The following is an 8737-nucleotide window of genomic DNA, read 5'->3' as shown; positions in this document are numbered from 1 at the left end:
CTTTCTTACATTTTTTTTCTCACTCTCTGGTGAGTTCACATATTCTGTATTAAATTTAAATAGTAATATGGGCTGGCAGATGGTGTGATGGTTAAGGGTGCTGAACTCCAACATGACCAACCATGGTTCGAGTCCCGGACTTGACAGCTTGCTTTCTCATTCTCCCTCTCCATCTCTCTCTCTTGCTCCATCCTTCTCTGGTAAAATAAAAATAAATAAATAAATAAAGTTAAATAAAATAATTCTTTAAAAAATTTAAACAGTAATAACAATGAAAAATAAAATTAAATATATAGTTCTTAAAAAAAAAGAGAGACAAATTTGTAGGAAATGTAAAGCAGACTATAAACAAAAGCAATGAGCCGTTCTTGAACACCCTGGAATATATTACATGAGAGAATGTCTAAGTCAATGCTATATGTTCCCTTTTAACCCATCCCGAAAGGCAATAGGAAAATGTCAAATAAATCTGACTTCAGAGGCTTCATTTATGGAAGTTTTTAGAAGATTTTGTTTTCTAAATTCCCTCCAAATTTTTGAACAATTACACTAGGATATTTTAATTTCCAGACAGGCAGTGAATTTTTTAATATTTAAGCTCATTTGTTACTAAAAAAAGAAGTATTTCTAAGAATTTTGTTTAATCTACTTAAACCCGTCTTATGAACCTTCTTTGTTATAATGGTAATTGATTACATCTTATCTACTGAATGTCGTTTAAATCCTCTTATGATTTGCCATTTATATTGCATATTTATGCAAGTAAATATACACTGAAAATAGATTTTCATTTTTTAGCTGAGGAAACTTCAAAAAGTTCATGGAAACATAGAATTCAACTATGAATTTATTTTAGTGTAAAATAATTAAAATCCATACACAGGTTTTTTCATAATACACAGTTTCCATAAACTCTTTGAAGAACTCTCCTATGATATTATTTTTAGCTTTTTTTGTAAAGGTTTTTATATAACAACTCATATATTATTAAATTTTGGAGACAATGGAAATAGAACAACTTTTACTTCTAAATATTCACTTAAAGAGAAAATATGCTGGAACAATCTAAGCATGTTTATACTCATCTTAAATATAAACCCTGAATTTAGAAATACTTCTATTCTTACAAAACCTTATTCATGAATCAAAGCAGAGATATATGTTCATGTATCAGAATTAAGTCTGAAAAACAAAAAAAAACTATGCTTCATTTCTCTGGCAAAAGTATTGTCAAATATCAGTATCTTATATCAAAATTTGAAATGTTTCCTTTTGAGCTAATCATTTAATTGCAAATGCTTTGTAAGTAGAACTTAGATCACTGTCTTCAAAGAGAACAAAGTGTTAATATTTGAGTTCTTCCAATAAAAATGTGAACAGATTATATTGTCATTTGAAAGCAGTATAATATTTGCATGCAAAGCAAAAAGTACAGAGATTTGAATGCAAAATTCATATTGTACCTTCTAGCTAATGACAAGGATGGTAACCTCAAAGAAGCAGAAAATTCCAGAAATAAACACAATAAAAATAATAACAATCGAAATGTGTATCATACCCCAAGGCATTGGGATAAAAAATAATACCATTTGTCTGGCAGAAGGTATGTTTCTGGTAATAAGTTTTAGATGCTGAAAGCAAGATGATTATTTATCAAAAAAGAGATTTGTTTTTCAAGCTTCATTGGTAGAAATGACTAAACTTTTAGCTTGAAAGATATAAGGAAGTATGTTTTGCAAGTTAAAGAATCTTGAAACAAACTTCAGTAAATAAGAATTCAGTTGAAACCTAAGTACCCCAAATCTTCTTAGCCTTATCTTTACCATATATTTATTATATTTCTTGATTTAAAAAGAAGAGTTCTGAAAATTCAACTCCTAGGTTCTAACTAAGTATGTGTACTTGGGAAAGTTACTTTTTACCATATATTTATTATATTTCTTGATTTAAAAAGAAGAGTTCTGAAAATTCAACTCCTAGGTTCTAAGTATGTGTACTTGGGCAAGTTACTTAATATCTTAGGATCCCAATTATCCCATCTGTTAAATGAAATGGTTTTGAAGATTGAAAGACATATTAAATAGAAAGGATTCAAAAGAATGACATATAGTAAGTATCATATGATTAGATTTGGACTGCAAGGATCAGTTATAGTTGCTATTAAATACATGTCTATAAAACTGTATCTGTAATATTAGAATGAAATTCAGTCCTCTTCCAGAATTATATTCCAAATATATAGTCCTGAAGGTTCCCAAGAATTACTTACCATGGTCATTGAATCAGTTCATCTCATGTTCAACTGGGATAACCTGCCAGGAATTTGATGTCCTGATTAAGCTAGATTCTGAAAACACTGGCTGGCTGGTCTTATTTCCCTTTGTCATTCTGGCTTTATTCTCAGGACACAGCAAGACGAGTCATTATCCCTGAAAGCCTAGTGGTTTCCTCATGGTAGTCACTTCCGATATTTGCTTATTTATGCTGCTTAAGATGGCTCCCTGAGGAATGAGAAATGATACTCATTTCAATATAATACTAAGTGAAGCTCATAGAGATATCCCTTGCAATAGCTTTTAAAAAATAACTTTCCTCAAGTTCTCTTTGTGGCATTAATGCTAAGATGGGAATTTTTAATGGTAGAGGATAGGTGGGGGGAGGAAGGATTGCTTTTACAACATTAACTGTGTGCCATGTGGAGAAAAAACATTTAATTTCTTTTTATTAAGAGAGATTTATACTATAGGGTGTGTGTGATCACCATAGAGGCAGAGAGAGACAGAGACACAGAAAGTGAGAAATCAACCCCTGGGGGATGGCCACACAGCAATTCCTTCTCTTCTATTCTCCTGGGATTTTTTTGAGAGGTTTTCGCTATAGGGCACATGCACTCGCCAGACAGGCAGAGAGAGACATAGAGACAGAAAGCGAGAAATCAGCCCCCGTGGGGATGGCCACGCCGCAATCCCTTCTCCTCCATTCTCCTCTCGGGATCTTGAGCAAGCATGCACATGCGCCCGGCGTGAGTTTTAAGCCATGGGGTCTGGGACGCGAACCTTGGTCAACTACGTGGGAGTCCAATGACATAGCCATTATGTTAACTGCTGGTTCCCAGCAATTCCTTCTCTTGATTTTCCTCTCGGGATCTTGGGCATGCAAGCACACGCAGCTGGCGTGACTTTTAAGTCACTGGGCATGGGCCTCAAACTGCAGTCAAATATGTGGGAGTTCAGGGACATAACCATTAAGCCATCTGCTGGTCCCTCATCACTCAATTTCTATTTCCAAGTCTCTAAAATTAAAAATGATTACTAGCAGGGACCAGCAGTTAGCATAATGGCTATGTCGCTGGACTCACACGTGGTTGACTGCAGTTCGCATCCTGGACCCGGTGGCTTAAAACTCATGCCGGGCACATTTGTGTGCGTGCCCAAGATCCCAAGAGGAAAACGGAGGAGAAGGGATTGAGGCGTGGCCATCCTCCCTGGGGGTGATTTCTCACTTTCTATCTCTCTGTCTCTCTGTCTGTCTGGCGAGCACACACGGCCTATAGAAAAAAAAAAAGGAAGGGAAAAAATGATTATTAGCAGAGACTCTTAGTTTCTTCGTGGTGAGTCTTTTTTTCTTTTTTAAATATAACTACTATTATTTAGTCTTATCTATAAGGTGAGACTCCATCAGATAACTTTAAATAAATAAGCATTTTAATATCAATTGATTCATGTTTAGTCCTCTATAGGGGGAGAAATATCCTGTCAGGCAGGTTTCAAGTGCCAAATCATAATTGCTATATTTGGAGTGGAGACCATCTGAAGGAGACATATAGATCCCAACGCTGAAGTGCCAAGTTTGACAAGCCAAACTGTCTAGTCACGTAATTAAATTCAGAGAATATTTCACTTTATAGATTTCGATATTAACATATAAGGAAATAATTACCTATAAAACAACATTTCTCAGGAAATTATATCAACTTTTGAAAGTTTTTAAAATAATTATTTATTTAATTTAATGTATTATTATTATTATTATTCAATTTGAGCAGAGAGAAAGAAAGAGACAGAGAGGGAGAGTGAGAAAGCAAGTTATCAGGTACGGAGCTCTAACTATAGTCAGCCATGTGGGAGTCCAGCTCCCCAACCACCTTGCCACCTGCCAATCACACCTTTTTAAAGTTTTAAAACAACTCTGAATCCCCTCTTGCTTCTGAATCTCTTATGATATGATCTTCTACTTGTTTAAGTTATGATATATAACTTTACCATAGAGATTGCAGAGGCTTTTTTGTTTGTTAGCAGAATTAGAAAGTCATCTTTGGGACCATCTGATGGCTTAGTAGTTAGGGTGGCTAGATCCCACGTGGCCCACCATGTGTTTGGAGTCCTGGATCTGGTGATTGGAAAAACATGCTTGGGGGAGAACCAGCAGTTAGCGTAATGGCTATGTCGCTGGACTCCTACGTAGTTGACCGCGGTTCGTGTCCCGGACCCGGTGGCTTAAAACTCACGCCAGGCGCGTGTGCGTGCGTGCCCAAGATCCCGAGAGGAGAATGAAGGAGAAGGGATTGTGGCGTGACCATCCCCCCTGGGGGGTGATTTCTCGCTTTCTGTCTCTATGTCTCTCTCTGTCTGTCTGGCGAGCGCACGCGCCCTACAGTGAAAATCTCTCCAAAAAAAAAAAAAAAAAAACATGCTTGGTATGTATGCATGGTGCCCAAAATCGAGGCGGTAGATAGAAATGGAGGAGAAGGGGTTGCAGCATGACCATGCCCTACGAGGGGGCATGCTTTCCCACTTTCCCCCTCTGTCTCTCTCTGTCCAGTAACTGCATGCATCATCGGGCAAAATGTAAAATATAAAAGAAAGTCATCTTTTATCACTTTATGCAATTTTACTACATTTCACAATGCCAGCTAACATTTCATTTCCGTTTTAGTATTAAAACTCACATAGTATAAACATAATTCCCAGAATCGCAGTGTCTAAAGACATAGTAAATGCTGTCCAATGATGAAGTAAACATTATAGGTATGTTTGAAGTTTTCATTTTGATATTTTAAAATCTGGATGCCCATCTTTTGATATAAAAATAATTATCTGAAAGAAAGAATTTAAAGTGGATTTAACAAAAAACTGAAAAGTTTTTGCTGCTGCTGATGTGTATAGCAATGTCTGTCTTGACTAATATGCATGGTAAAGAAAAACAAATATTATTCACTGTAAAGCTATATGTGATTAAATGGAATATAAAAATAAAATAAAATATGAAAGCTGAAGAAAATAAACTGGATTTAACTGCATTTGGTCTTTTAAATATTAAGAAATCAAATTATTTCATTGGATTCTACCCTTCTATTATTAAAAAATGTCAACAAATATTCCATGGGGGAAGAATTTGAAAGGAGCACAATTAATCGAAATGAATTATTTTATTGAAAGCATTATGCAAATGTATTTGTCACATGATATACTGAGAATCAAAATCAGAAAAATGACTCTTACTTAAAAATATTAATAATCTTTAATATTTGTGCTGTAATCTACCAAAAAAATTTTTTTGCAAGATCCTATTGATCCTAATGTCAATTTGCTGAATTCTTACAAGTAGATTATTTATACTTTATATTCATGAATAAATTCTTTCAAAGTAATTTATTGAGGGTCTACTGTTTTAGGTACTTCTATTATATATTATTAACACCTAAATAACAATAAAGCATTGTTGTTACTGCTCAGTTCAGAGACCACTTGGGAATACACATACACACATACACACATGGGATCTTCCAAAAACTTATGAAGAATATGGATTATGAAAAAATTATTCATGAATTTCAAATATTTTTGTCCCTAAATAAATTCATCTTTTGATTTCAGTTTTTCATGAACTTTCAGAAGTCCCCTCATATATATATATATTTTATATATATTTGTAATTTATATCCGAGAGGACTTTATATATATATTTATATATGTACATACATGATTATGTACATATCCAACAAAAAATACATACAAAGAAAATATGGTGGGGAAAAAAATTAAGGAGAGCCTGTAGCTAGAACTTTCTGAACAAATTTAATCATTAGATAATAGAGCTGAGATTTGAATCATGGAAAAATTTCCTTTTCCAATCATACCCTGTTTTTGCAAGAGTACTTTGTTTTAGAAAATTATACATACACTGATTTTGGTCGGGGGAATCTCTTCAGTGAGACTAAGCAAATCCAGGTATGTCATGGGAAAGTCTCTATTTTTTTGTGTTTTGCTTAATATTGTTAAAGTAAATCAGATTACTAAGTCAAATCAGTCTGTTAGAGTTGTCAGTAGGAAGACTCTGGGGGCATACACAAGGTCAAACCACTCATCATTTTTATTGCTCTCCAAAGATAACTCGCACAGTCATCTATAGTGATATTTCTTCAGAAGAATGATGCGATGGAAAGTTTTTATACTTACATTGACCCAGACAGCAGGAGTTTTTTGTTTTGTTTTGTTTTTTACTTCATTATCTCACATAAAGGTCCAACATGACATTCAGAAATCAAAACTACACAATCATCCACAAAAGGCTTCATAAGGCTGAATAATAGAATGCCAACTATGGAGAACCGTGCTCACAGTGAGCCGTAATCACTCATCCCAGAATTGGGCTGATTATTTCTGGCACAGTAGAGAGTTCAAGCACTTTATCATGATTGTTTTATTCCACCAATCCCTCATTACATCATTAGAAAAGTGAGTCAATACTGACATTAACAATAACAGGAAAAAATATCAAAAATAATTATAATGATCAGTCCTACTCAAAATTGCTGAGTGTAATTATATACAAAAATGAATATCAGGAATTTCAATAATGAAGTTTTTTTTTAAAGAGTTTTTTGCCTTAGGGTACAGGCATGCCTCAAGAAGAGAGACAGTGAGAGAAAAAGTGAGAATTCACCCCTCAGAAGGGATGGGCACACCACAATCCCCTCTCCTTCATTCTCCTCCTGGAATTGTGTGCACATGTGCATGCATGTGATTTTCAAGCCACCAGGTCCAGGACTCGAACTGTGATGGGTGATGTGGGAGTCCAGCAATGTAACTGCTATGCCACCTGCTGGTCCCTCAATGATGATTTTTAAAAGGCTGAGAACAGACAAAACGAAGTGAGGGAGAGAATATGCAATGGTAGATATGGCACTTTGGCATTCACTACCAGAAATAGTTGGTGCATAAGAGACATTTAAAGGAGGCCAGCAGGTGGTGTGGAAGTTAAGGCAGCTAGATCCCACATGGACAACTGCACAGTCTGAGTCCTGGAAAATCACTCTGGGTTCATGTGTGGGCATGCCCCAAATCCTGAGAAAAGAATGGAGAGGGACTGTAGTATGATCATCAACCTTGGGGGTGATATCTCTCTCTGGTGAGCATACATGCCCTAGAACAAAAACAAAACCAAAAACGAACAGATACTGATGGCATTCTCCCACCCCAGAATTCACATCTGGGGATTATTGCCATTACTAAGAATTTCAGTATTTTGGAGTCAGCAGGTGGCATAGTGGCTAAGGTGCTAGATTCCCAAAAGATTGACTATGGTTCAAGTCCCAGAACTGGCAGCTTGCTTTCTCTCTATCTCTATCTCTCTGGTGAGCATGTATGCCCAGTAGCAAATTATAAAAAACAATAATAATAATAATTAAATGTAAATTAATATATATTTTTAAAAAGAAAAAATTTAATATTCTAAGAGTAAAGAAGGAAATGAGAAGGAACTGATTTATAAGTACAAAATAAGAAGAAAGGGTGAACTTTTAGTTTATTTATATTTGTTTGTAGGTTGCTAAGTATTGTGAAGAGAGGTATGAATTCAGACAATCGTATCTACTCTTGACCTTTGAACAATGCTGGCTTGAACTACACAGGTTCATTTACATGTGGATGTTTTAAAAATAAATATATTGAATAATACAGTATATCAGTGTAAACATATTTTAATCTTCCTTATGATTTTCTTAATAACATTATTTCCTCTGGCTTACTGTATTTTGAGAATAGAATGTATAATACATACAAAGTGCAAAATGTTTGCTGAGCAACTGTTTATTTAAGAATTATTTTAGTACAGTTAATAAAACTACAAAATATCTTCAACAGACAATACTACATTTCTTTGTGCCATTAAAGCTTTGCCTCCCTATTTTTCTTCTAAATGTCCTTCCTCAGAACCTCCTCTTTCACACACACTGTATCTGATATTTACTTATATATACTGCATTTCTATGCCCTTTAGTCAATTAGTTTCATAGAGTGAAGACACTTGGTATATATTAAGTGGGGACATACAGTGCCTCTCCATCATAGCCTGGCTTGCTTCACTCAGCAGTAAATCTTGCATATTCATCCACTGCCTGTCAAAAGCCAGGGCTTTGTTGTTTTTTATGGTTGAATAGTATTGCATAGAGGAAGATACTTTGTAGTTTTATCAACTATACTAGGGAGAAATATTCACCTGTTGAAATATCCATTTTGTAAGCCAAATAATAATATGATTGAGTGTATAAAAAACAATGAAGGGACCAGCAGTTAGTGTAATGGCTATGTCACGGGACTCCCATGTAGTCCACCGCGGTTCGTGTCTCGGACCCGGTGGCTGAAATCTCATGCCGGGTGCTTGTGCGTGTGTGCCCAAGATCCCGAGAGGAGAATGGAAAAGGGATTGTGGTGTGGCCATCCCCCCTGGGGGGTGA

This window comes from Tupaia chinensis, unplaced genomic scaffold, assembly GCF_000334495.1.
Source record: "Tupaia chinensis unplaced genomic scaffold, TupChi_1.0 Scaffold000257_1, whole genome shotgun sequence".
NCBI lineage: Eukaryota > Metazoa > Chordata > Mammalia > Scandentia > Tupaiidae > Tupaia > Tupaia belangeri.
Note: the sequence above shows the minus strand (reverse complement) of the source record.